The sequence below is a fragment of the Triturus cristatus genome, chromosome 1_1, assembly GCF_964204655.1.
Source record: "Triturus cristatus chromosome 1_1, aTriCri1.1, whole genome shotgun sequence".
NCBI lineage: Eukaryota > Metazoa > Chordata > Amphibia > Caudata > Salamandridae > Triturus > Triturus cristatus.
The window spans coordinates 1,212,524,133-1,212,550,811 of NC_140579.1; positions in this window are offsets into that span (position 1 = coordinate 1,212,524,133).

Sequence of the window (26,679 nt, forward strand, 5' to 3'; positions counted from 1 at the left end):
CAGAACAGCTGCTCTAGAACCAGAGAACCAGGTCAGCAGAGCTGCTTTAGAGTAGGGGTGGGCGGAATTTGCGGACTTGCGTTACGCAAATCTCCGCGAAACGGTAAAAAATCTCCGCGAACATGCAGAAATTCCGCGAACACGCGGAATTGCTTGTTCGCGATACTTTTTTCCTGTTCGCGATCGCTGCTTGCGTGCTCGGGGTGAAATATCTCGCGAACACGCATATTGAGAACGCGAACAAGCAAAAAATTTCGCGAAGTTGCGGAACGCAGATTTTTGGGCAATTTCGCGTTCTCCGCGGAACGCGAAATTACCCAAATTCCGCAAATTCCGCGAACGGAACGGAATTTACCGCCCAGGCCTACTTTAGAGCCAGAGAACCAGGTCAGCAGAGCTGCTGTAGAGCCAGAGAAACCAGGTCAGCAGACCTGCTTTAGAGGGAGAGAACCAGGTCAGCAGAGCTGCTCTAGAGCCTAAGAGCCAGGTCAGCACAGCTGCTATAGAGACAGAGAACCAGGTCAGCAGAGCTGCTTTAGAGCCTAAGAACCAGGTCAGCACAGCTGCTCTAGAGCCTGAGAACCAGGTCAGCAGAGCTGCTCTAGTGACAGAGAAAAAGGTCACCAGAGATGCTTTAGAGCCAGAACACTATGTCAAAAGAGCTCTTTTACATCCAGAAAACCAGGTCAGCCGAGCTGCTCCAGAGCCTGAGAACCAGGTCAGCAGAGCTGCCCTAGAGGCAGAGAACCAGGTCAGCAGAGCTGCTTTAGAGCCAGAGAACCAGGTCAGCAGAGCTGCTTTAGAGCCAGAGAACCAGGGCAGCAGACCTCCCCTAGAACCAGATAACCAGGTCAGCAGAACTGATTTAGAGCCATAGAACCAGGTCAGCAGAGCTGCTGTAGAGCCAGAGAAACCAGGTAAACAGAGCTGCTTTAGAGGGAGAGAACCAGGTCAGCAGAGCTGCTTTAGAGCCAGAGAACCAGGTCAGCAGAGCTCCTCTAGAGCCTGAGAACCAGGTCATCAGAGCTGCTGTAGAGCCAGAGAACCAGGTCAGCAGAGCTGCTGTAGAGCCAGAGAAAGCAGGTCAGCAGAGCTGCTTTAGAGACAGAAAACCAGTTCAGCAGAGCTGCTTTAGAGCCAGAGAACCAGGTCAGCAGAGCTGCTCTGGAGCCAAAGGAGCAGGTCAGCGGAGCTTCTCTAGAGCAAGAGAACCAGGTCAGCCAAGCTGCTGTAGAGCCTTAGAACCAGGTCAGCAGAGCTGCTCTAGAGCCAGTTACGCTTAGCTGCTGTAGTGCCAGAGAAACCAGGTCAGCAGAGCTGCTTTAGAGGGAGAGAACCACGTCAGCAGAGCTGCTTTAGAGCCTGAGAACCAGGTTAGCAGAGCTGCTCTAGAGGCTGAGAACCAGGTCAGCAGAGCTGCTCTACAGCCAGAGAACCAGGTCAGCAGAGCTGCTGTAGAGCTAGAGAAACCAGGTCAGCAGAGCCGCTTTAGAGGGAGAGAACCAGGTCAGCAGAGCTGCTCTAGAGCCTAAGAACCAGGTCAGAACAGCTGCTCTAGAACCAGAGAACCAGGTCAGCAGAGCTGCTTTAGAGCCAGAGAACCAGGTCAGCAGAGCTGCTTTAGAGCCATAGAACCAGGTCAGCAGAGCGGCTTTAGAGTCAGAGAACCAGGTCAGCAGAGCTGCTGTAGAGCCAGAGAAACCAGGTCAGCAGAGCTGCTTTAGAGGGAGAGAACCAGGTCGGCAGAGCTGCTCTAGAGCCTAAGAACCTGGTCAGCACAGCTGCTATAGAGCCAGAGAACCAGGTCAGCAGAGCTGCTTTAGAGCCTAAGAACCAGGTCAGCAGAGTTGCTCTAGAGGCAGAGAACCAGGTCAGCAGAGCTGCTTTAGAGCCAGAGAACCAGGGCAGCAGAGCTCCCCTAGAACCAGAGAACGAGGTCAGCAGAAATGATTTAGAGCCATAGAACCAGGTCAGCAGAGCTGCTGTAGAGCCAGAGAACCAGGTCAGCAGAGCTGCTCTAGAACCTGAGAACCAGGTCAGCAGAGCTGCTCTAGAGCAAGAGAATCAGGTCAGCCGAGCTGTGGTAGAGCCAGAGAAACCAGGTCAGCAGTGCTGCTTTAGAGGGAGAGAACCAGGTCAGCAGAGCTGCTTTAGAGCCACAGAACTAGGTCAGCAGAGCTGCTTTAGAGCCAGAGAACCAGGTCAGCAGAGCTGCTCTAGAGCCAGTGAACCAGGTCAGCCGAGCTGCTGTAGAGCCAGAGAAACCAGATAAACAGAGCTGCTTTAGAGGGAGAGAACCAGGTCAGCAGAGCTGCTTTAGAGCCAGAGAACCAGGTCAGCAGAGCTCCTCTAGAGCCTGAGAACCAGGTCATCAGAGCTGCTGTAGAGCCAGAGAACCAGGTCAGCAGAGCTGCTGTAGAGCCAGAGAAAGCAGGTCAGCAGAGCTGCTTTAGAGCCAGAAAACCAGTTCAGCAGAGCTGCTTTAGAGCCAGAGAACCAGGTCAGCAGAGCTGCTCTAGAGCCAAAGAACCAGGTCAGTGGAGCTTCTCTAGAGCAAGAGAACCAGGTCAGCCAAGCTGCTGTAGAGCCAGAGAAACCAGGTCAACAGAGCTGCTTTAGAGGGAGAGAACCAGGTCAGCAGAGCTGCTTTAGAGCCATAGAACCAGGTCAGCAGAGCTGCTTTAGAGCCGGAGAACTAGGTCAGCAGAGCTGCTTTAGAGCCAAAGAACCAGGTCAGCAGAGCTGGTCTAGAGCCAGTGAACCTGGTCAGCCGAGCTGCTGTAGAGCTAAAGAAACCAGGTTAACAGAGCTGCTTTAGAGGGAGAGAACCAGGTCAGCAGCGCAGCTTTAGAGCCAGAGAACCAGGTCAGCAGAGCTCCTCTACAGCCTGAGAACCAGGTCATCAGAGCTGCTGTAGAGAGAGAGAACCAGGTCAGCAGAGCTGCTGTAGAGCCAGAGAAAGCAGGTCAGTAGAGCTGCTTTAGAGCCAGAGAACCAGTTCAGCGGAGCTGCTTTAGAGAGAGAGAACCAGGTCAGCAGAGCTGCTCTAAAGCCTAAGAACCAGGTCAGCAGAGCTGCTCTAGAGCCAGAGAACCAGGTCAGCCAAGCTGCTGTAGTACCAGAGAAACCAGGTCAGCAGAGCTGCTTTAGAGGGAGAAAACCGGGTCATCAGAGCTGCTTTAGAGGTAGAGAACCAGGTTAGCAGAGCTGCTCTAGAGGCTAAGAACCAGGTCAGCAGCGCTGCTCTACAGCCAGAGAACCAGGTCAGCAGAGCTGCTGTAGAGCCAGAGAAACTAGGTCAGCAGAGACGCTTTAGAGGGAGAGAACCAGGTCAACAGAGCTGCTCTAGAGCCTAAGAACCATGTCAGCACAGCTGCTCTAGAACCAGGTCAGCAGAGCTGCTTTAGAGCCATAGAACCAGGTCAGCAGAGCTGCTTTAGAGCCAGAGAACCAGGTCAGCAGAGCTGCTGTAGAGCCAGAGAACCAGGTCAGCAGAGCAGCTTTAGAGCCAGAAAACTATGTCAGAAGAGCTGTTTTAGAGCCAGAGTACCGGGTCAGCCGAGCTGCTCTAGAGCCTGAGAACCAGGTCAGCAGAGCTGCTCTAGAGACAGAGAACCAGGTCAGCAGAGCTGCTTTAGAACCAGAGAATCAGGGCAGCGGAGCTCCCTTAGAACCATAGAACCAGGTCAGCAGAGCTGCTGAAGAGCCAGAGAAACTAGGTCAGCAGACACGCTTTAGAGGGAGAGAACCAGGTCAGCAGAGCTGCTCTAGAGCCTAAGAATCAGGTCAGCACAGCTGCTCTAGAACCAGAGAACCAGGTCAGCAGAGCTGCTTTAGAGCCATAGAACCAGGTCAGCAGAGCTGCTTTAGAGCTGCAGAACCAGGTCAGCAGAGCTGCTGTAGAGCCAGAGAAACCAGGTCAGCAGAGCTGCTGTAGAGCCAGAGAACCAGGTCAGCGGAGCTGCTCTAGAGCCTGAGAACCAAGTCAGCAGATGTGCTCAAGAGCCAGAGAACCAGGTCAGCCGAGCTGCTGTAGAGCCAGAGAAACCAGGTCAACAGAGCTGCTTTAGAGGGAGAGAACCAGGTCAGTAGAGCTGCTTTAGAGCCATAGAACCAGGTCAGCAGAGCTGCTTTAGAGCCGGAGAACCAGGTCAGCCGAGCTGCTGTAGAGGGAGAGAACCAGGTCAGCAGAGCTGCTTTAGAGCCAGAGAACTAGGTCAGCAGAGCTGCTTTAGAGCCATAGAACCAGGTCAGCAGAGCTGCTCTAGAGGCAGAGAACCAGGTCAGCAGAGCTGCTTTAGAGCCATAGAACAGGTCAGCAGAGCTGCTTTAGAGCCAGAGAACCAGGTCAGCAGAGCTGCTGTAGAGCCAGAGAACCAGGTCATCAGAGCTGCTGTAGAGCCAGAGAACCAGGTCAGCAGAGCCGCTGTAGAGCCAGAGAAAGCAGGTCAGCAGAGCTGCTTTAGAGCCAGAGAACCAGGTCAGCGGAGCTGCTCTAGAGCCTGAGGACCAGGTCAGCAGATGTGCTCAAGAGCCAGAGAACCAGGTCAGCCGAGCTGCTCTAGAGCCAGAGAAACCAGGTCAACAGAGCTGCTTTAGAGGGAGAGAACCAGGTCAGTAGAGCTGCTTTAGAGCCATAGAACCAGGTCAGCAGAGCTGCTTTAGAGCCGGAGAACCAGGTCAGCCGAGCTGCTGTAGAGCCAGAGAAACCAGGTCAGCAGAGCTGCTTTAGAGGGAGAAAACCAGGTTAGCAGAGCTGCTCTAGAGCCTAAGAAACAGGTCAGCACAGCTGCTACAGAGCCAAAGAACCAGGTCAGCAGAGCTGCTCTAGTACCAGAGAACCAGGTCAGCAGAGCTGCTCTAGAACCTGAGAACCAGGTCAGCAGTGCTGCTCTAGAGCCAGAGAACCAGGTCAGCCGAGCTGCGGTAGAGCCAGAGAAACCAGGTCAGCAGTGCTGCTTTAGAGGGAGAGAACCAGGTCAGCAGAGCTGCTTTAGAGCCAGAGAACTAGGTCAGCAGAGCTGCTTTAGAGCCATAGAACCAGGTCAGCAGAGCTGCTCTAGAGGCAGATAACCAGGTCAGCAGAGCTGCTTTAGAGCCATAGAACAGGTCAGCAGAGCTGCTTTAGAGCCAGAGAACCAGGTCAGCAGAGCTGCTGTAGAGCCAGAGAAACCAGGTCAGCAGACCTGCTTTAGAGGGAGAGAACCAGGTCAGCAGAGCTGCTCTAGAGCCTAAGAGCCAGGTCAGCACAGCTGCTATAGAGACAGAGAACCGGATCAGCAGAGCTGCTTTAGAGCCTAAGAACCAGGTCAGCACAGCTGCTCTAGAGCCTGAGAACCAGGTCAGCAGAGCTGCTCTCGTGACAGAGAAACAGGTCACCAGAGATGCTTTAGAGCCAGAACACTATGTCAGAAGAGCTCTTTTACATCCAGAAAACCAGGTCAGCCGAGCTGCTCCAGAGCCTGAGAACCAGGTCAGCAGAGCTGCCCTAGAGGCAGAGAACCAGGTCAGCAGAGCTGCTTTAGAGCCAGAGAACCAGGTCAGCAGAGCTGCTTTAGAGCCAGAGAACCAGGGCAGCAGACCTCCCCTAGAACCAGATAACCAGGTCAGCAGAACTGATTTAGAGCCATAGAACCAGGTCAGCAGAGCTGCTGTAGAGCCAGAGAAACCAGGTAAACAGAGCTGCTTTAGAGGGAGAGAACCAGGTCAGCAGAGCTGCTTTAGAGCCAGAGAACCAGGTCAGCAGAGCTCCTCTAGAGCCTGAGAACCAGGTCATCAGAGCTGCTGTAGAGCCAGAGAACCAGGTCAGCAGAGCTGCTGTAGAGCCAGAGAAAGCAGGTCAGCAGAGCTGCTTTAGAGACAGAAAACCAGTTCAGCAGAGCTGCTTTAGAGCCAGAGAACCAGGTCAGCAGAGCTGCTCTAGAGCCAAAGGAGCAGGTCAGCGGAGCTTCTCTAGAGCAAGAGAACCAGGTCAGCCAAGCTGCTGTAGAGCCTTAGAACCAGGTCAGCAGAGCTGCTCTAGAGCCAGTTACGCTTAGCTGCTGTAGTGCCAGAGAAACCAGGTCAGCAGAGCTGCTTTAGAGGGAGAGAACCACGTCAGCAGAGCTGCTTTAGAGCCTGAGAACCAGGTTAGCAGAGCTGCTCTAGAGGCTGAGAACCAGGTCAGCAGAGCTGCTCTACAGCCAGAGAACCAGGTCAGCAGAGCTGCTGTAGAGCTAGAGAAACCAGGTCAGCAGAGCCGCTTTAGAGGGAGAGAACCAGGTCAGCAGAGCTGCTCTAGAGCCTAAGAACCAGGTCAGAACAGCTGCTCTAGAACCAGAGAACCAGGTCAGCAGAGCTGCTTTAGAGCCAGAGAACCAGGTCAGCAGAGCTGCTTTAGAGCCATAGAACCAGGTCAGCAGAGCGGCTTTAGAGTCAGAGAACCAGGTCAGCAGAGCTGCTGTAGAGCCAGAGAAACCAGGTCAGCAGAGCTGCTTTAGAGGGAGAGAACCAGGTCGGCAGAGCTGCTCTAGAGCCTAAGAACCTGGTCAGCACAGCTGCTATAGAGCCAGAGAACCAGGTCAGCAGAGCTGCTTTAGAGCCTAAGAACCAGGTCAGCAGAGTTGCTCTAGAGGCAGAGAACCAGGTCAGCAGAGCTGCTTTAGAGCCAGAGAACCAGGGCAGCAGAGCTCCCCTAGAACCAGAGAACGAGGTCAGCAGAAATGATTTAGAGCCATAGAACAAGGTCAGCAGAGCTGCTGTAGAGCCAGAGAACCAGGTCAGCAGAGCTGCTCTAGAACCTGAGAACCAGGTCAGCAGAGCTGCTCTAGAGCAAGAGAATCAGGTCAGCCGAGCTGTGGTAGAGCCAGAGAAACCAGGTCAGCAGTGCTGCTTTAGAGGGAGAGAACCAGGTCAGCAGAGCTGCTTTAGAGCCAGAGAACTAGGTCAGCAGAGCTGCTTTAGAGCCAGAGAACCAGGTCAGCAGAGCTGCTCTAGAGCCAGTGAACCAGGTCAGCCGAGCTGCTGTAGAGCCAGAGAACCCAGATAAACAGAGCTGCTTTAGAGGGAGAGAACCAGGTCAGCAGAGCTGCTTTAGAGCCAGAGAACCAGGTCAGCAGAGCTCCTCTAGAGCCTGAGAACCAGGTCATCAGAGCTGCTGTAGAGCCAGAGAACCAGGTCAGCAGAGCTGCTGTAGAGCCAGAGAAAGCAGGTCAGCAGAGCTGCTTTAGAGCCAGAAAACCAGTTCAGCAGAGCTGCTTTAGAGCCAGAGAACCAGGTCAGCAGAGCTGCTCTAGAGCCAAAGAACCAGGTCAGTGGAGCTTCTCTAGAGCAAGAGAACCAGGTCAGCCAAGCTGCTGTAGTGCCAGAGAAACTAGGTCAGCAGAGCTGCTTTAGAGGGAGAGAGCCAGGTCAGCAGAGCTGCTTTAGAGGCTAAGAACCAGGTCAGCAGAGCTGCTCTACAGCCAGAGAACCAGGTCAGCAGAGCTGCTGTAGAGCCAGAGAAACTAGGTCAACAGAGACGCTTTAGAGGGAGAGAACCAGGTCAGCAGAGCTGCTCTAGAGCCTAAGAAACAGATCAGCACAGCTGCTACAGAGCCAGAGAACCAGGGCAGCAGAGCTGCTATATAGCCAGAGAACCAGGTCAGCCGAGCTGCGGTAGAGCCAGAGAAACCAGGTCAGCAGTGCTGCTTTAGAGGTAGAGAACCAGGTCAGCAGAGCTGCTTTAGAGCCAGAGAACTAGGTCAGCAGAGCTGCTCTAGAGGCAGAGAACCAGGTCAGCAGAGCTGCTTTAGAGCCAGAGAACCAGGTCAGCAGAGCTGCTGTAGAGCCATAGAAGAGGTCAGCAGCGCTGCTTTGGAGCCAGAGAACCAAGTCGGCAGAGCCATTGTAGAGCCAGAGAACCAGGTCAGTAGAGTTTCTCTAGAGCTTAAAAACCATGTCAGAAGAGCTGCATTAGAGCCAAAGAACCAGGTCAGCAGAGCTGCTCTAGAGCCTGAGAACCAGGTCAGCAGATGTGCTCAAGAGCCAGAGAACCAGGTCAGCCAAGCTGCTGTAGAGCCAGAGAAACCAGGTCAACAGAGCTGCTTTAGAGGGAGAGAACCAGGTCAGCAGAGCTGCTTTAGAGCCATAGAACCAGGTCAGCAGAGCTGCTTTAGAGCCAAAGAACCAGGTCAGCAGAGCTGGTCTAGAGCCAGTGAACCTGGTCAGCCGAGCTGCTGTAGAGCCAGAGAAACCAGGTTAACAGAGCTGCTTTAGAGGGAGAGAACCAGGTCAGCAGCGCAGCTTTAGAGCCAGAGAACCAGGTCAGCAGAGCTCCTCTACAGCCTGAGAACCAGGTCATCAGAGCTGCTGTAGAGAGAGAGAACCAGGTCAGCAGAGCTGCTGTAGAGCCAGAGAAAGCAGGTCAGTAGAGCTGCTTTAGAGCCAGAGAACCAGTTCAGCGGAGCTGCTTTAGAGAGAGAGAACCAGGTCAGCAGAGCTGCTCTAAAGCCTAAGAACCAGGTCAGCAGAGCTGCTCTAGAGCCAGAGAACCAGGTCAGCCAAGCTGCTGTAGTGCCAGAGAAACCAGGTCAGCAGAGCTGCTTTAGAGGGAGAAAACCGGGTCATCAGAGCTGCTTTAGAGGTAGAGAACCAGGTTAGCAGAGCTGCTCTAGAGGCTAAGAACCAGGTCAGCAGCGCTGCTCTACAGCCAGAGAACCAGGTCAGCAAAGCTGCTGTAGAGCCAGAGAAACTAGGTCAGCAGAGACGCTTTAGAGGGAGAGAACCAGGTCAACAGAGCTGCTCTAGAGCCTAAGAACCAAGTCAGCACAGCTGCTCTAGAACCAGGTCAGCAGAGCTGCTTTAGAGCCATAGAACCAGGTCAGCAGAGCTGCTTTAGAGCCAGAGAACCAGGTCAGCAGAGCTGCTGTAGAGCCAGAGAACCAGGTCAGCAGAGCAGCTTTAGAGCCAGAAAACTATGTCAGAAGAGCTGTTTTAGAGCCAGAGTACCGGGTCAGCCGAGCTGCTCTAGAGCCTGAGAACCAGGTCAGCAGAGCTGCTCTAGAGACAGAGAACCAGGTCAGCAGAGCTGCTTTAGAACCAGAGAATCAGGGCAGCGGAGCTCCCTTAGAACCAGAGAACCAGGTCAGCAGAGCTGCTGAAGAGCCAGAGAAACTAGGTCAGCAGACACGCTTTAGAGGGAGAGAACCAGGTCAGCAGAGCTGCTCTAGAGCCTAAGAATCAGGTCAGCACAGCTGCTCTAGAACCAGAGAACCAGGTCAGCAGAGCTGCTTTAGAGCCATAGAACCAGGTCAGCAGAGCTGCTTTAGAGCTGCAGAACCAGGTCAGCAGAGCTGCTGTAGAGCCAGAGAAACCAGGTCAGCAGAGCTGCTGTAGAGCCAGAGAACCAGGTCAGCGGAGCTGCTCTAGAGCCTGAGAACCAGGTCAGCAGATGTGCTCAAGAGCCAGAGAACCAGGTCAGCCGAGCTGCTGTAGAGCCAGAGAAACCAGGTCAACAGAGCTGCTTTAGAGGGAGAGAACCAGGTCAGTAGAGCTGCTTTAGAGCCATAGAACCAGGTCAGCAGAGCTGCTTTAGAGCCGGAGAACCAGGTCAGCCGAGCTGCTGTAGAGGGAGAGAACCAGGTCAGCAGAGCTGCTTTAGAGCCAGAGAACTAGGTCAGCAGAGCTGCTTTAGAGCCATAGAACCAGGTCAGCAGAGCTGCTCTAGAGGCAGAGAACCAGGTCAGCAGAGCTGCTTTAGAGCCATAGAACAGGTCAGCAGAGCTGCTTTAGAGCCAGAGAACCAGGTCAGCAGAGCTGCTGTAGAGCCAGAGAACCAGGTCATCAGAGCTGCTGTAGAGCCAGAGAACCAGGTCAGCAGAGCCGCTGTAGAGCCAGAGAAAGCAGGTCAGCAGAGCTGCTTTAGAGCCAGAGAACCAGGTCAGCGGAGCTGCTCTAGAGCCTGAGGACCAGGTCAGCAGATGTGCTCAAGAGCCAGAGAACCAGGTCAGCCGAGCTGCTGTAGAGCCAGAGAAACCAGGTCAACAGAGCTGCTTTAGAGGGAGAGAACCAGGTCAGTAGAGCTGCTTTAGAGCCATAGAACCAGGTCAGCAGAGCTGCTTTAGAGCCGGAGAACCAGGTCAGCCGAGCTGCTGTAGAGCCAGAGAAACCAGGTCAGCAGAGCTGCTTTAGAGGGAGAAAACCAGGTTAGCAGAGCTGCTCTAGAGCCTAAGAAACAGGTCAGCACAGCTGCTACAGAGCCAAAGAACCAGGTCAGCAGAGCTGCTCTAGTACCAGAGAACCAGGTCAGCAGAGCTGCTCTAGAACCTGAGAACCAGGTCAGCAGTGCTGCTCTAGAGCCAGAGAACCAGGTCAGCCGAGCTGCGGTAGAGCCAGAGAAACCAGGTCAGCAGTGCTGCTTTAGAGGGAGAGAACCAGGTCAGCAGAGCTGCTTTAGAGCCAGAGAACTAGGTCAGCAGAGCTGCTTTAGAGCCATAGAACCAGGTCAGCAGAGCTGCTCTAGAGGCAGATAACCAGGTCAGCAGAGCTGCTGTAGAGCCAGAGAAACCAGGTCAGCAGACCTGCTTTAGAGGGAGAGAACCAGGTCAGCAGAGCTGCTCTAGAGCCTAAGAGCCAGGTCAGCACAGCTGCTATAGAGACAGAGAACCGGGTCAGCAGAGCTGCTTTAGAGCCTAAGAACCAGGTCAGCACAGCTGCTCTAGAGCCTGAGAACCAGGTCAGCAGAGCTGCTCTAGTGACAGAGAAACAGGTCACCAGAGATGCTTTAGAGCCAGAACACTATGTCAGAAGAGCTCTTTTACATCCAGAAAACCAGGTCAGCCGAGCTGCTCCAGAGCCTGAGAACCAGGTCAGCAGAGCTGCCCTAGAGTCAGAGAACCAGGTCAGCAGAGCTGCTTTAGAGCCAGAGAACCAGGTCAGCAGAGCTGCTTTAGAGCCAGAGAACCAGGGCAGCAGACCTCCCCTAGAACCAGATAACCAGGTCAGCAGAACTGATTTAGAGCCATAGAACCAGGTCAGCAGAGCTGCTGTAGAGCCAGAGAAACCAGGTAAACAGAGCTGCTTTAGAGGGAGAGAACCAGGTCAGCAGAGCTGCTTTAGAGCCAGAGAACCAGGTCAGCATAGCTCCTCTAGAGCCTGAGAACCAGGTCATCAGAGCTGCTGTAGAGCCAGAGAACCAGGTCAGCAGAGCTGCTGTAGAGCCAGAGAAAGCAGGTCAGCAGAGCTGCTTTAGAGACAGAAAACCAGTTCAGCAGAGCTGCTTTAGAGCCAGAGAACCAGGTCAGCAGAGCTGCTCTAGAGCCAAAGGAGCAGGTCAGCGGAGCTTCTCTAGAGCAAGAGAACCAGGTCAGCCAAGCTGCTGTAGAGCCTTAGAACCAGGTCAGCAGAGCTGCTCTAGAGCCAGTTACGCTTAGCTGCTGTAGTGCCAGAGAAACCAGGTCAGCAGAGCTGCTTTAGAGGGAGAGAACCACGTCAGCAGAGCTGCTTTAGAGCCTGAGAACCAGGTTAGCAGAGCTGCTCTAGAGGCTGAGAACCAGGTCAGCAGAGCTGCTCTACAGCCAGAGAACCAGGTCAGCAGAGCTGCTGTAGAGCTAGAGAAACCAGGTCAGCAGAGCCGCTTTAGAGGGAGAGAACCAGGTCAGCAGAGCTGCTCTAGAGCCTAAGAACCAGGTCAGAACAGCTGCTCTAGAACCAGAGAACCAGGTCAGCAGAGCTGCTTTAGAGCCAGAGAACCAGGTCAGCAGAGCTGCTTTAGAGCCATAGAACCAGGTCAGCAGAGCGGCTTTAGAGTCAGAGAACCAGGTCAGCAGAGCTGCTGTAGAGCCAGAGAAACCAGGTCAGCAGAGCTGCTTTAGAGGGAGAGAACCAGGTCGGCAGAGCTGCTCTAGAGCCTAAGAACCTGGTCAGCACAGCTGCTATAGAGCCAGAGAACCAGGTCAGCAGAGCTGCTTTAGAGCCTAAGAACCAGGTCAGCAGAGTTGCTCTAGAGGCAGAGAACCAGGTCAGTAGAGCTGCTTTAGAGCCAGAGAACCAGGGCAGCAGAGCTCCCCTAGAACCAGAGAACGAGGTCAGCAGAAATGATTTAGAGCCATAGAACCAGGTCAGCAGAGCTGCTGTAGAGCCAGAGAACCAGGTCAGCAGAGCTGCTCTAGAACCTGAGAACCAGGTCAGCAGAGCTGCTCTAGAGCAAGAGAATCAGGTCAGCCGAGCTGTGGTAGAGCCAGAGAAACCAGGTCAGCAGTGCTGCTTTAGAGGGAGAGAACCAGGTCAGCAGAGCTGCTTTAGAGCCAGAGAACTAGGTCAGCAGAGCTGCTTTAGAGCCAGAGAACCAGGTCAGCAGAGCTGCTCTAGAGCCAGTGAACCAGGTCAGCCGAGCTGCTGTAGAGCCAGAGAAACCAGATAAACAGAGCTGCTTTAGAGGGAGAGAACCAGGTCAGCAGAGCTGCTTTAGAGCCAGAGAACCAGGTCAGCAGAGCTCCTCTAGAGCCTGAGAACCAGGTCATCAGAGCTGCTGTAGAGCCAGAGAACCAGGTCAGCAGAGCTGCTGTAGAGCCAGAGAAAGGAGGTCAGCAGAGCTGCTTTAGAGCCAGAAAACCAGTTCAGCAGAGCTGCTTTAGAGCCAGAGAACCAGGTCAGCAGAGCTGCTCTAGAGCCAAAGAACCAGGTCAGTGGAGCTTCTCTAGAGCAAGAGAACCAGGTCAGCCAAGCTGCTGTAGTGCCAGAGAAACTAGGTCAGCAGAGCTGCTTTAGAGGGAGAGAGCCAGGTCAGCAGAGCTGCTTTAGAGGCTAAGAACCAGGTCAGCAGAGCTGCTCTACAGCCAGAGAACCAGGTCAGCAGAGCTGCTGTAGAGCCAGAGAAACTAGGTCAACAGAGACGCTTTAGAGGGAGAGAACCAGGTCAGCAGAGCTGCTCTAGAGCCTAAGAAACAGATCAGCACAGCTGCTACAGAGCCAGAGAACCAGGGCAGCAGAGCTGCTCTAGAACCTGAGAACCAGGTCAGCAGAGCTGCTATATAGCCAGAGAACCAGGTCAGCCGAGCTGCTGTAGAGCCAGAGAAACCAGGTCAGCAGTGCTGCTTTAGAGGTAGAGAACCAGGTCAGCAGAGCTGCTTTAGAGCCAGAGAACTAGGTCAGCAGAGCTGCTCTAGAGGCAGAGAACCAGGTCAGCAGAGCTGCTTTAGAGCCAGAGAACCAGGTCAGCAGAGCTGCTGTAGAGCCATAGAAGAGGTCAGCAGCGCTGCTTTGGAGCCAGAGAACCAAGTCGGCAGAGCCATTGTAGAGCCAGAGAACCAGGTCAGTAGAGTTTCTCTAGAGCTTAAAAACCATGTCAGAAGAGCTGCATTAGAGCCAAAGAACCAGGTCAGCAGAGCTGCTCTAGAGCCTGAGAACCAGGTCAGCAGATGTGCTCAAGAGCCAGAGAACCAGGTCAGCCAAGCTGCTGTAGAGGCAGAGAAACCAGGTCAACAGAGCTGCTTTAGAGGGAGAGAACCAGGTCAGCAGAGCTGCTTTAGAGCCATAGAACCAGGTCAGCAGAGCTGCTTTAGAGCCGGAGAACTAGGTCAGCAGAGCTGCTTTAGAGCCAGAGAACCAGGTCAGCAGAGCAGGTCTAGAGCCAGTGAACCTGGTCAGCCGAGCTGCTGTAGAGCCAGAGAAACCAGGTTAACAGAGCTGCTTTAGAGGGAGAGAACCAGGTCAGCAGCGCAGCTTTAGAGCCAGAGAACCAGGTCAGCAGAGCTCCTCTACAGCCTGAGAACCAGGTCATCAGAGCTGCTGTAGAGAGAGAGAACCAGGTCAGCAGAGCTGCTGTAGAGCCAGAGAAAGCAGGTCAGTAGAGCTGCTTTAGAGCCAGAGAACCGGTTCAGCGGAGCTGCTTTAGAGAGAGAGAACCAGGTCAGCAGAGCTGCTCTAAAGCCTAAGAACCAGGTCAGCAGAGCTGCTCTAGAGCCAGAGAACCAGGTCAGCCAAGCTGCTGTAGTGCCAGAGAAACCAGGTCAGCAGAGCTGCTTTAGAGGGAGAAAACCGGGTCATCAGAGCTGCTTTAGAGGTAGAGAACCAGGTTAGCAGAGCTGCTCTAGAGGCTAAGAACCAGGTCAGCAGCGCTGCTCTACAGCCAGAGAACCAGGTCAGCAGAGCTGCTGTAGAGCCAGAGAAACTAGGTCAGCAGAGACGCTTTAGAGGGAGAGAACCAGGTCAACAGAGCTGCTCTAGAGCCTAAGAACCATGTCAGCACAGCTGCTCTAGAACCAGGTCAGCAGAGCTGCTTTAGAGCCATAGAACCAGGTCAGCAGAGCTGCTTTAGAGCCATAGAACCAGGTCAGCAGAGCTGCTTTAGAGCCAGAGAACCAGGTCAGCAGAGCTGCTGTAGAGCCAGAGAACCAGGTCAGCAGAGCAGCTTTAGAGCCAGAAAACTATGTCAGAAGAGCTGTTTTAGAGCCAGAGTACCGGGTCAGCCGAGCTGCTCTAGAGCCTGAGAACCAGGTCAGCAGAGCTGCTCTAGAGACAGAGAACCAGGTCAGCAGAGCTGCTTTAGAACCAGAGAATCAGGGCAGCGGAGCTCCCTTAGAACCAGAGAACCAGGTCAGCAGAGCTGCTGAAGAGCCAGAGAAACTAGGTCAGCAGACACGCTTTAGAGGGAGAGAACCAGGTCAGCAGAGCTGCTCTAGAGCCTAAGAATCAGGTCAGCACAGCTGCTCTAGAACCAGAGAACCAGGTCAGCAGAGCTGCTTTAGAGCCATAGAACCAGGTCAGCAGAGCTGCATTAGAGCTGCAGAACCAGGTCAGCAGAGCTGCTGTAGAGCCAGAGAAACCAGGTCAGCAGAGCTGCTTTAGAGGGAGAAAACCAGGTTAGCAGAGCTGCTCTAGAGCCTAAGAAACAGGTCAGCACAGCTGTTACAGAGCCAAAGAACCAGGTCAGCAGAGCTGCTCTAGTACCAGAGAACCAGGTGAGCAGAGCTGCTTTAGAGCCAGAAAACTATGTCAGAAGAGCTGTTTTAGAGGCGGAGTACCGGGTCAGCGGAGCTGCTCTAGAGCCTGAAAACCAGGTCAGCAAAGCTGCTCTAGAGACAGAGAATCAGGTCAGCAGAGCTGCTTTAGAGCCAGAGAACCAGGGCAGCAGAGCTCCCCTAGAACCAGAGAACCAGGTCAGCAGAGCTGCTGTAGAGCCATAGAACCAGGGCAGCAGAGCTGCGCTAGAACCTGAGAACCAGGTCAGCAGAGCAGCTATATAGCCAGAGAACCAGGTCAGCCGAGCTGCGGTAGAGACAGAGAAACCAGGTCAGCAGTGCTGCTTTAGAGGTAGAGAACCAGGTCAGCAGAGCTGCTTTAGAGCCAGAGAACTCGGTCAGCAGAGCTGCTTTAGAGCCATAGAACCAGGTCAGCAAAGCTGCTCTAGAGGAAGAGAACCAGGTCAGCAGAGCTGCTTTAGAGGGAGAGAACCAGGTCAGCAGAGCTGCTCTAGAGCCTAAGAAACAGGTCAGCACAGCTGCTTTAGAGGCAGAGAACCAGGTCAGCACAGCTGCTTTAGAGCCTAAGAACGAGGTCAGCAGAGCTGATCTAGAGCCAGAGAACCAGGTCAGCAGAGCTGCTTTAGAGCCAGAACACTATGTCAAAAGAGCTGTTTTAGAGCCAGAAAACCAGGTCAGCCGAGCTGCTCTAGAGCCTAATAACCAGGTCAGGAGAGCTGCTCTAGAGGCTAAGAACCAGGTCGGCAGAGCTGCTCTAGAGCCTAAGAACCTGGTCAGCACAGCTGCTATAGAGCCAGAGAACCAGGTCAGCAGAGCTGCTTTAGAGCCTAAGAACCAGGTCAGCAGAGTTGCTCTAGAGGCAGAGAACCAGGTCAGCAGAGCTGCTTTAGAGCCAGAGAACCAGGGCAGCAGAGCTCCCCTAGAACCAGAGAACGAGGTCAGCAGAAATGATTTAGAGCCATAGAACCAGGTCAGCAGAGCTGCTGTAGAGCCAGAGAACCAGGTCAGCAGAGCTGCTCTAGAACCTGAGAACCAGGTCAGCAGAGCTGCTCTAGAGCAAGAGAATCAGGTCAGCCGAGCTGTGGTAGAGCCAGAGAAACCAGGTCAGCAGTGCTGCTTTAGAGGGAGAGAACCAGGTCAGCAGAGCTGCTTTAGAGCCAGAGAACTAGGTCAGCAGAGCTGCTTTAGAGCCAGAGAACCAGGTCAGCAGAGCTGCTCTAGAGCCAGTGAACCAGGTCAGCCGAGCTGCTGTAGAGCCAGAGAAACCAGATAAACAGAGCTGCTTTAGAGGGAGAGAACCAGGTCAGCAGAGCTGCTTTAGAGCCAGAGAACCAGGTCAGCAGAGCTCCTCTAGAGCCTGAGAACCAGGTCATCAGAGCTGCTGTAGAGCCAGAGAACCAGGTCAGCAGAGCTGCTGTAGAGCCAGAGAAAGCAGGTCAGCAGAGCTGCTTTAGAGCCAGAAAACCAATTCAGCAGAGCTGCTTTAGAGCCAGAGAACCAGGTCAGCAGAGCTGCTCTAGAGCCAAAGAACCAGGTCAGTGGAGCTTCTCTAGAGCAAGAGAACCAGGTCAGCCAAGCTGCTGCAGTGCCAGAGAAACTAGGTCAGCAGAGCTGCTTTAGAGGGAGAGAGCCAGGTCAGCAGAGCTGCTTTAGAGGCTAAGAACTAGGTCAGCAGAGCTGCTCTACAGCCAGAGAACCAGGTCAGCAGAGCTGCTGTAGAGCCAGAGAAACTAGGTCAACAGAGACGCTTTAGAGGGAGAGAACCAGGTCAGCAGAGCTGCTCTAGAGCCTAAGAACCAGGTCAGAACAGCTGCTCTAGAACCAGAGAACCAGGTCAGCAGAGCTGCTTTAGAGCCAGAGAACCAGGTCAGCAGAGCTGCTTTAGAGCCATAGAACCAGGTCAGCAGAGCGGCTTTAGAGTCAGAGAACCAGGTCAGCAGAGCTGCTGTAGAGCCAGAGAAACCAGGTCAGCAGAGCTGCTTTAGAGGGAGAGAACCAGGTCGGCAGAGCTGCTCTAGAGCCTAAGAACCTGGTCAGCACAGCTGCTATAGAGCCAGAGAACCAGGTCAGCAGAGCTGCTTTAGAGCCTAAGAACCAGGTCAGCAGAGTTGCTCTAGAGGCAGAGAACCAGGTCAGTAGAGCTGCTTTAGAGCCAGAGAACCAGGGCAGCAGAGCTCCCCTAGAACCAGAGAACGAGGTCAGCAGAAATGATTTAGAGCCATAGAACCAGGTCAGCAGAGCTGCTGTAGAGCCAGAGAACCAGGTCAGCAGAGCTGCTCTAGAACCTGAGAACCAGGTCAGCAGAGCTGCTCTAGAGCAAGAGAATCAGGTCAGCCGAGCTGTGGTAGAGCCAGAGAAACCAGGTCAGCAGTGCTGCTTTAGAGGGAGAGAACCAGGTCAGCAGAGCTGCTTTAGAGCCAGAGAACTAGGTCAGCAGAGCTGCTTTAGAGCCAGAGAACCAGGTCAGCAGAGCTGCTCTAGAGCCAGTGAACCAGGTCAGCCGAGCTGCTGTAGAGCCAGAGAAACCAGATAAACAGAGCTGCTTTAGAGGGAGAGAACCAGGTCAGCAGAGCTGCTTTAGAGCCAGAGAACCAGGTCAGCAGAGCTCCTCTAGAGCCTGAGAACCAGGTCATCAGAGCTGCTGTAGAGCCAGAGAACCAGGTCAGCAGAGCTGCTGTAGAGCCAGAGAAAGGAGGTCAGCAGAGCTGCTTTAGAGCCAGAAAACCAGTTCAGCAGAGCTGCTTTAGAGCCAGAGAACCAGGTCAGCAGAGCTGCTCTAGAGCCAAAGAACCAGGTCAGTGGAGCTTCTCTAGAGCAAGAGAACCAGGTCAGCCAAGCTGCTGTAGTGCCAGAGAAACTAGGTCAGCAGAGCTGCTTTAGAGGGAGAGAGCCAGGTCAGCAGAGCTGCTTTAGAGGCTAAGAACCAGGTCAGCAGAGCTGCTGTAGAGCCAGAGAACCAGGTCAGCAGAGCTGCTGTAGAGCCAGAGAAACTAGGTCAACAGAGACGCTTTAGAGGGAGAGAACCAGGTCAGCAGAGCTGCTCTAGAGCCTAAGAAACAGATCAGCACAGCTGCTACATAGCCAGAGAACCAGGGCAGCAGAGCTGCTCTAGAACCTGAGAACCAGGTCAGCAGAGCTGCTATATAGCCAGAGAACCAGGTCAGCCGAGCTGCTGTAGAGCCAGAGAAACCAGGTCAGCAGTGCTGCTTTAGAGGTAGAGAACCAGGTCAGCAGAGCTGCTTTAGAGCCAGAGAACTAGGTCAGCAGAGCTGCTCTAGAGGCAGAGAACCAGGTCAGCAGAGCTGCTTTAGAGCCAGAGAACCAGGTCAGCAGAGCTGCTGTAGAGCCATAGAAGAGGTCAGCAGCGCTGCTTTGGAGCCAGAGAACCAAGTCGGCAGAGCCATTGTAGAGCCAGAGAACCAGGTCAGTAGAGTTTCTCTAGAGCTTAAAAACCATGTCAGAAGAGCTGCATTAGAGCCAAAGAACCAGGTCAGCAGAGCTGCTCTAGAGCCTGAGAACCAGGTCAGCAGATGTGCTCAAGAGCCAGAGAACCAGGTCAGCCAAGCTGCTGTAGAGGCAGAGAAACCAGGTCAACAGAGCTGCTTTAGAGGGAGAGAACCAGGTCAGCAGAGCTGCTTTAGAGCCATAGAACCAGGTCAGCAGAGCTGCTTTAGAGCCGGAGAACTAGGTCAGCAGAGCTGCTTTAGAGCCAGAGAACCAGGTCAGCAGAGCAGGTCTAGAGCCAGTGAACCTGGTCAGCCGAGCTGCTGTAGAGCCAGAGAAACCAGGTTAACAGAGCTGCTTTAGAGGGAGAGAACCAGGTCAGCAGCGCAGCTTTAGAGCCAGAGAACCAGGTCAGCAGAGCTCCTCTACAGCCTGAGAACCAGGTCATCAGAGCTGCTGTAGAGAGAGAGAACCAGGTCAGCAGAGCTGCTGTAGAGCCAGAGAAAGCAGGTCAGTAGAGCTGCTTTAGAGCCAGAGAACCGGTTCAGCGGAGCTGCTTTAGAGAGAGAGAACCAGGTCAGCAGAGCTGCTCTAAAGCCTAAGAACCAGGTCAGCAGAGCTGCTCTAGAGCCAGAGAACCAGGTCAGCCAAGCTGCTGTAGTGCCAGAGAAACCAGGTCAGCAGAGCTGCTTTAGAGGGAGAAAACCGGGTCATCAGAGCTGCTTTAGAGGTAGAGAACCAGGTTAGCAGAGCTGCTCTAGAGGCTAAGAACCAGGTCAGCAGCGCTGCTCTACAGCCAGAGAACCAGGTCAGCAGAGCTGCTGTAGAGCCAGAGAAACTAGGTCAGCAGAGACGCTTTAGAGGGAGAGAACCAGGTCAACAGAGCTGCTCTAGAGCCTAAGAACCATGTCAGCACAGCTGCTCTAGAACCAGGTCAGCAGAGCTGCTTTAGAGCCATAGAACCAGGTCAGCAGAGCTGCTTTAGAGCCATAGAACCAGGTCAGCAGAGCTGCTTTAGAGCCAGAGAACCAGGTCAGCAGAGCTGCTGTAGAGCCAGAGAACCAGGTCAGCAGAGCAGCTTTAGAGCCAGAAAACTATGTCAGAAGAGCTGTTTTAGAGCCAGAGTACCGGGTCAGCCGAGCTGCTCTAGAGCCTGAGAACCAGGTCAGCAGAGCTGCTCTAGAGACAGAGAACCAGGTCAGCAGAGCTGCTTTAGAACCAGAGAATCAGGGCAGCGGAGCTCCCTTAGAACCAGAGAACCAGGTCAGCAGAGCTGCTGAAGAGCCAGAGAAACTAGGTCAGCAGACACGCTTTAGAGGGAGAGAACCAGGTCAGCAGAGCTGCTCTAGAGCCTAAGAATCAGGTCAGCACAGCTGCTCTAGAACCAGAGAACCAGGTCAGCAGAGCTGCTTTAGAGCCATAGAACCAGGTCAGCAGAGCTGCATTAGAGCTGCAGAACCAGGTCAGCAGAGCTGCTGTAGAGCCAGAGAAACCAGGTCAGCAGAGCTGCTTTAGAGGGAGAAAACCAGGTTAGCAGAGCTGCTCTAGAGCCTAAGAAACAGGTCAGCACAGCTGTTACAGAGCCAAAGAACCAGGTCAGCAGAGCTGCTCTAGTACCAGAGAACCAGGTGAGCAGAGCTGCTTTAGAGCCAGAAAACTATGTCAGAAGAGCTGTTTTAGAGGCGGAGTACCGGGTCAGCGGAGCTGCTCTAGAGCCTGAAAACCAGGTCAGCAAAGCTGCTCTAGAGACAGAGAATCAGGTCAGCAGAGCTGCTTTAGAGCCAGAGAACCAGGGCAGCAGAGCTCCCCTAGAACCAGAGAACCAGGTCAGCAGAGCTGCTGTAGAGCCATAGAACCAGGGCAGCAGAGCTGCGCTAGAACCTGAGAACCAGGTCAGCAGAGCTGCTATATAGCCAGAGAACCAGGTCAGCCGAGCTGCGGTAGAGACAGAGAAACCAGGTCAGCAGTGCTGCTTTAGAGGTAGAGAACCAGGTCAGAAGAGCTGCTTTAGAGCCAGAGAACTCGGTCAGCAGAGCTGCTTTAGAGCCATAGAACCAGGTCAGCAAAGCTGCTCTAGAGGAAGAGAACCAGGTCAGCAGAGCTGCTTTAGAGGGAGAGAACCAGGTCAGCAGAGCTGCTCTAGAGCCTAAGAAACAGGTCAGCACAGCTGCTTTAGAGGCAGAGAACCAGGTCAGCACAGCTGCTTTAGAGCCTAAGAACGAGGTCAGCAGAGCTGATCTAGAGCCAGAGAACCAGGTCAGCAGAGCTGCTTTAGAGCCAGAACACTATGTCAAAAGAGCTGTTTTAGAGCCAGAAAACCAGGTCAGCCGAGCTGCTCTAGAGCCTAATAACCAGGTCAGGAGAGCTGCTCTAGAGGCTAAGAACCAGGTCGGCAGAGCTGCTCTAGAGCCTAAGAACCTGGTCAGCACAGCTGCTATAGAGCCAGAGAACCAGGTCAGCAGAGCTGCTTTAGAGCCTAAGAACCAGGTCAGCAGAGTTGCTCTAGAGGCAGAGAACCAGGTCAGCAGAGCTGCTTTAGAGCCAGAGAACCAGGGCAGCAGAGCTCCCCTAGAACCAGAGAACGAGGTCAGCAGAAATGATTTAGAGCCATAGAACCAGGTCAGCAGAGCTGCTGTAGAGCCAGAGAACCAGGTCAGCAGAGCTGCTCTAGAACCTGAGAACCAGGTCAGCAGAGCTGCTCTAGAGCAAGAGAATCAGGTCAGCCGAGCTGTGGTAGAGCCAGAGAAACCAGGTCAGCAGTGCTGCTTTAGAGGGAGAGAACTAGGTCAGCAGAGCTGCTTTAGAGCCAGAGAACCAGGTCAGCAGAGCTGCTCTAGAGCCAGTGAACCAGGTCAGCCGAGCTGCTGTAGAGCCAGAGAAACCAGATAAACAGAGCTGCTTTAGAGGGAGAGAACCAGGTCAGCAGAGCTGCTTTAGAGCCAGAGAACCAGGTCAGCAGAGCTCCTCTAGAGCCTGAGAACCAGGTCATCAGAGCTGCTGTAGAGCCAGAGAACCAGGTCAGCAGAGCTGCTGTAGAGCCAGAGAAAGCAGGTCAGCAGAGCTGCTTTAGAGCCAGAAAACCAATTCAGCAGAGCTGCTTTAGAGCCAGAGAACCAGGTCAGCAGAGCTGCTCTAGAGCCAAAGAACCAGGTCAGTGGAGCTTCTCTAGAGCAAGAGAACCAGGTCAGCCAAGCTGCTGCAGTGCCAGAGAAACTAGGTCAGCAGAGCTGCTTTAGAGGGAGAGAGCCAGGTCAGCAGAGCTGCTTTAGAGGCTAAGAACCAGGTCAGCAGAGCTGCTCTACAGCCAGAGAACCAGGTCAGCAGAGCTGCTGTAGAGCCAGAGAAACTAGGTCAACAGAGACGCTTTAGAGGGAGAGAACCAGGTCAGCAGAGCTGCTCTAGAGCCTAAGAAACAGATCAGCACAGCTGCTACAGAGCCAGAGAACCAGGGCAGCAGAGCTGCTCTAGAACCTGAGAACCAGGTCAGCAGAGCTGCTATATAGCCAGAGAACCAGGTCAGCCGAGCTGCTGTAGAGCCAGAGAAACCAGGTCAGCAGTGCTGCTTTAGAGGTAGAGAACCAGGTCAGCAGAGCTGCTTTAGAGCCAGAGAACTAGGTCAGCAGAGCTGCTCTAGAGGCAGAGAACCAGGTCAGCAGAGCTGCTTTAGAGCCAGAGAACCAGGTCAGCAGAGCTGCTGTAGAGCCATAGAAGAGGTCAGCAGCGCTGCTTTGGAGCCAGAGAACCAAGTCGGCAGAGCCATTGTAGAGCCAGAGAACCAGGTCAGTAGAGTTTCTCTAGAGCTTAAAAACCATGTCAGAAGAGCTGCATTAGAGCCAAAGAACCAGGTCAGCAGAGCTGCTCTAGAGCCTGAGAACCAGGTCAGCAGATGTGCTCAAGAGCCAGAGAACCAGGTCAGCCAAGCTGCTGTAGAGGCAGAGAAACCAGGTCAACAGAGCTGCTTTAGAGGGAGAGAACCAGGTCAGCAGAGCTGCTTTAGAGCCATAGAACCAGGTCAGCAGAGCTGCTTTAGAGCCGGAGAACTAGGTCAGCAGAGCTGTTTTAGAGCCAGAGAACCAGGTCAGCAGAGCAGGTCTAGAGCCAGTGAACCTGGTCAGCCGAGCTGCTGTAGAGCCAGAGAAACCAGGTTAACAGAGCTGCTTTAGAGGGAGAGAACCAGGTCAGCAGCGCAGCTTTAGAGCCAGAGAACCAGGTCAGCAGAGCTCCTCTACAGCCTGAGAACCAGGTCATCAGAGCTGCTGTAGAGAGAGAGAACCAGGTCAGCAGAGCTGCTGTAGAGCCAGAGAAAGCATGTCAGTAGAGCTGCTTTAGAGCCAGAGAACCGGTTCAGCGGAGCTGCTTTAGAGAGAGAGAACCAGGTCAGCAGAGCTGCTCTAAAGCCTAAGAACCAGGTCAGCAGAGCTGCTCTAGAGCCAGAGAACCAGGTCAGCCAAGCTGCTGTAGTGCCAGAGAAACCAGGTCAGCAGAGCTGCTTTAGAGGGAGAAAACCGGGTCATCAGAGCTGCTTTAGAGGTAGAGAACCAGGTTAGCAGAGCTGCTCTAGAGGCTAAGAACCAGGTCAGCAGCGCTGCTCTACAGCCAGAGAACCAGGTCAGCAGAGCTGCTGTAGAGCCAGAGAAACTAGGTCAGCAGAGACGCTTTAGAGGGAGAGAACCAGGTCAACAGAGCTGCTCTAGAGCCTAAGAACCATGTCAGCACAGCTGCTCTAGAACCAGGTCAGCAGAGCTGCTTTAGAGCCATAGAACCAGGTCAGCAGAGCTGCTTTAGAGCCATAGAACCAGGTCAGCAGAGCTGCTTTAGAGCCAGAGAACCAGGTCAGCAGAGCTGCTGTAGAGCCAGAGAACCAGGTCAGCAGAGCAGCTTTAGAGCCAGAAAACTATGTCAGAAGAGCTGTTTTAGAGCCAGAGTACCGGGTCAGCCGAGCTGCTCTAGAGCCTGAGAACCAGGTCAGCAGAGCTGCTCTAGAGACAGAGAACCAGGTCAGCAGAGCTGCTTTAGAACCAGAGAATCAGGGCAGCGGAGCTCCCTTAGAACCAGAGAACCAGGTCAGCAGAGCTGCTGAAGATCCAGAGAAACTAGGTCAGCAGACACGCTTTAGAGGGAGAGAACCAGGTCAGCAGAGCTGCTCTAGAGCCTAAGAATCAGGTCAGCACAGCTGCTCTAGAACCAGAGAACCAGGTCAGCAGAGCTGCTTTAGAGCCATAGAACCAGGTCAGCAGAGCTGCATTAGAGCTGCAGAACCAGGTCAGCAGAGCTGCTGTAGAGCCAGAGAAACCAGGTCAGCAGAGCTGCTTTAGAGGGAGAAAACCAGGTTAGCAGAGCTGCTCTAGAGCCTAAGAAACAGGTCAGCACAGCTGTTACAGAGCCAAAGAACCAGGTCAGCAGAGCTGCTCTAGTACCAGAGAACCAGGTGAGCAGAGCTGCTTTAGAGCCAGAAAACTATGTCAGAAGAGCTGTTTTAGAGGCGGAGTACCGGGTCAGCGGAGCTGCTCTAGAGCCTGAAAACCAGGTCAGCAAAGCTGCTCTAGAGACAGAGAATCAGGTCAGCAGAGCTGCTTTAGAGCCAGAGAACCAGGGCAGCAGAGCTCCCCTAGAACCAGAGAACCAGGTCAGCAGAGCTGCTGTAGAGCCATAGAACCAGGGCAGCAGAGCTGCGCTAGAACCTGAGAACCAGGTCAGCAGAGCTGCTATATAGCCAGAGAACCAGGTCAGCCGAGCTGCGGTAGAGACAGAGAAACCAGGTCAGCAGTGCTGCTTTAGAGGTAGAGAACCAGGTCAGCAGAGCTGCTTTAGAGCCAGAGAACTCGGTCAGCAGAGCTGCTTTAGAGCCATAGAACCAGGTCAGCAAAGCTGCTCTAGAGGCAGAGAACCAGGTCAGCAGAGCTGCTTTAGAGGGAGAGAACCAGGTCAGCAGAGCTGCTCTAGAGCCTAAGAAACAGGTCAGCACAGCTGCTTTAGAGGCAGAGAACCAGGTCAGCACAGCTGCTTTAGAGCCTAAGAACGAGGTCAGCAGAGCTGATCTAGAACCAGGTCAGCAGAGCTGCTTTAGAGCCAGAACACTATGTCAAAAGAGCTGTTTTAGAGCCAGAAAACCAGGTCAGCCGAGCTGCTCTAGAGCCTAAGAACCAGGTCAGGAGAGCTGCTCTAGAGGCTAAGAACCAGGTCAGCAGCGCTGCTCTACAGCCAGTGAACCAGGTCAGCCGAGCTGCTGTAGAGCCAGAGAAACCAGGTTAACAGAGCTGCTTTAGAGGGAGAGAACCAGGTCAGCAGCGCAGCTTTAGAGCCAGAGAACCAGGTCAGCAGAGCTCCTCTACAGCCTGAGAACCAGGTCATCAGAGCTGCTGTAGAGAGAGAGAACCAGGTCAGCAGAGCTGCTGTAGAGCCAGAGAAAGCAGGTCAGTAGAGCTGCTTTAGAGCCAGAGAACCAGTTCAGCGGAGCTGCTTTAGAGAGAGAGAACCAGGTCAGCAGAGCTGCTCTAAAGCCTAAGAACCAGGTCAGCAGAGCTGCTCTAGAGCCAGAGAACCAGGTCAGCCAAGCTGCTGTAGTGCCAGAGAAACCAGGTCAGCAGAGCTGCTTTAGAGGGAGAAAACCGGGTCATCAGAGCTGCTTTAGAGGTAGAGAACCAGGTTAGCAGAGCTGCTCTAGAGGCTAAGAACCAGGTCAGCAGCGCTGCTCTACAGCCAGAGAACCAGGTCAGCAGAGCTGCTGTAGAGCCAGAGAAACTAGTTCAGCAGACACGCTTTAGAGGGAGAGAACCAGGTCAGCAGAGCTGCTCTAGAGCCTAAGAATCAGGTCAGCACAGCTGCTCTAGAACCAGAGAACCAGGTCAGCAGAGCTGCTTTAGAGCCATAGAACCAGGTCAGCAGAGCTGCTGTAGAGCCAGAGAAACCAGGTCAGCAGAGCTGCTTTAGAGGGAGAAAACCAGGTTAGCAGAGCTGCTCTAGTACCAGAGAACAAGGTGAGCAGAGCTGCTTTAGAGCCAGAAAACTATGTCAGAAGAGCTGTTTTAGAGGCGGAGTACCGGGTCAGCGGAGCTGCTCTAGAGCCTGAAAACCAGGTCAGCAAAGCTGCTCTAGAGACAGAGAATCAGGTCAGCAGAGCTGCTTTAGAGCCAGAGAACCAGGGCAGCAGAGCTCCCCTAGAACCAGAGAACCAGGTCAGCAGAGCTGCTGTAGAGCCATAGAACCAGGGCAGCAGAGCTGCGCTAGAACCTGAGAACCAGGTCAGCAGAGCTGCTATATAGCCAGAGAACCAGGTCAGCCGAGCTGCGGTAGAGACAGAGAAACCAGGTCAGCAGTGCTGCTTTAGAGGTAGAGAACCAGGTCAGCAGAGCTGCTTTAGAGCCAGAGAACTAGGTCAGCAGAGCTGCTTTAGAGCCATAAAACCAGGTCAGCAGAGCTGCTCTAGAGGCAGAGAACCAGGTCAGCAGAGCTGCTTTAGAGGGAGAGAACCAGGTCAGCAGAGCTGCTCTAGAGCCTAAGAAACAGGTCAGCACAGCTGCTTTAGAGGCAGAGAACCAGGCCAGCACAGCTGCTTTAGAGCCTAAGAACGATGTCAGCAGAGCTGATCTAGAGCCTAAGAACCAGATCAGCAGAGCTGCTCTAGAGCCAGAGAACCAGGTCAGCAGAGCTGCTTTAGAGCCAGAACACTATGTCAAAAGAGCTGTTTTAGAGCCAGAAAACCAGGTCAGCCGAGCTGCTCTAGAGCCTGAGAACCAGGTCAGCAGAGCTGCTCTAGAGGCAGAGTACTAGGTCAGCAAAGCTGCTTTAGAGCCAGAGAACCAGGGCAGCAGAGCTCCCCTAGAACCAGAGAACCAGGTCAGCAGAGATGATTTAGAGCCATAGAACCAGGTCAGCAGAGCTGCTTCAGAGCCAGAGAACCAGGTCAGCAGAGCTGCTGTAGAGCCAGAGAACCAGGTCAGCAGAGCTGCTCTAGAACCTGAGAACCATGTCAGCACAGCTGCTCTAGAGCCAGAGAACCAGCTCAGCCGAGCTGTGGTAGAGCAAGAGAAACCAGGTCAGCAGTGCTGCTTTAGAGGGAGAGAACCAGGTCAGCAGAGCTGCTTTAGAGCCAGAGAACTAGGTCAGCAGAGCTGCTTTAGAGCCAGAGAACCAGGTCAGCAGAGGTGCTCTAGAGCCAGTGAACCAGGTCAGCCGAGCTGCTGTAGAGCCAGAGAAACCAGGTAAACAGAGCTGCTTTAGAGGGAGAGAACCAGGTCAGCAGAGCTGCTTTAGAGCCAGAGAACCAGGTCAGCAGAGCTCCTCTAGAGCTTGAGAA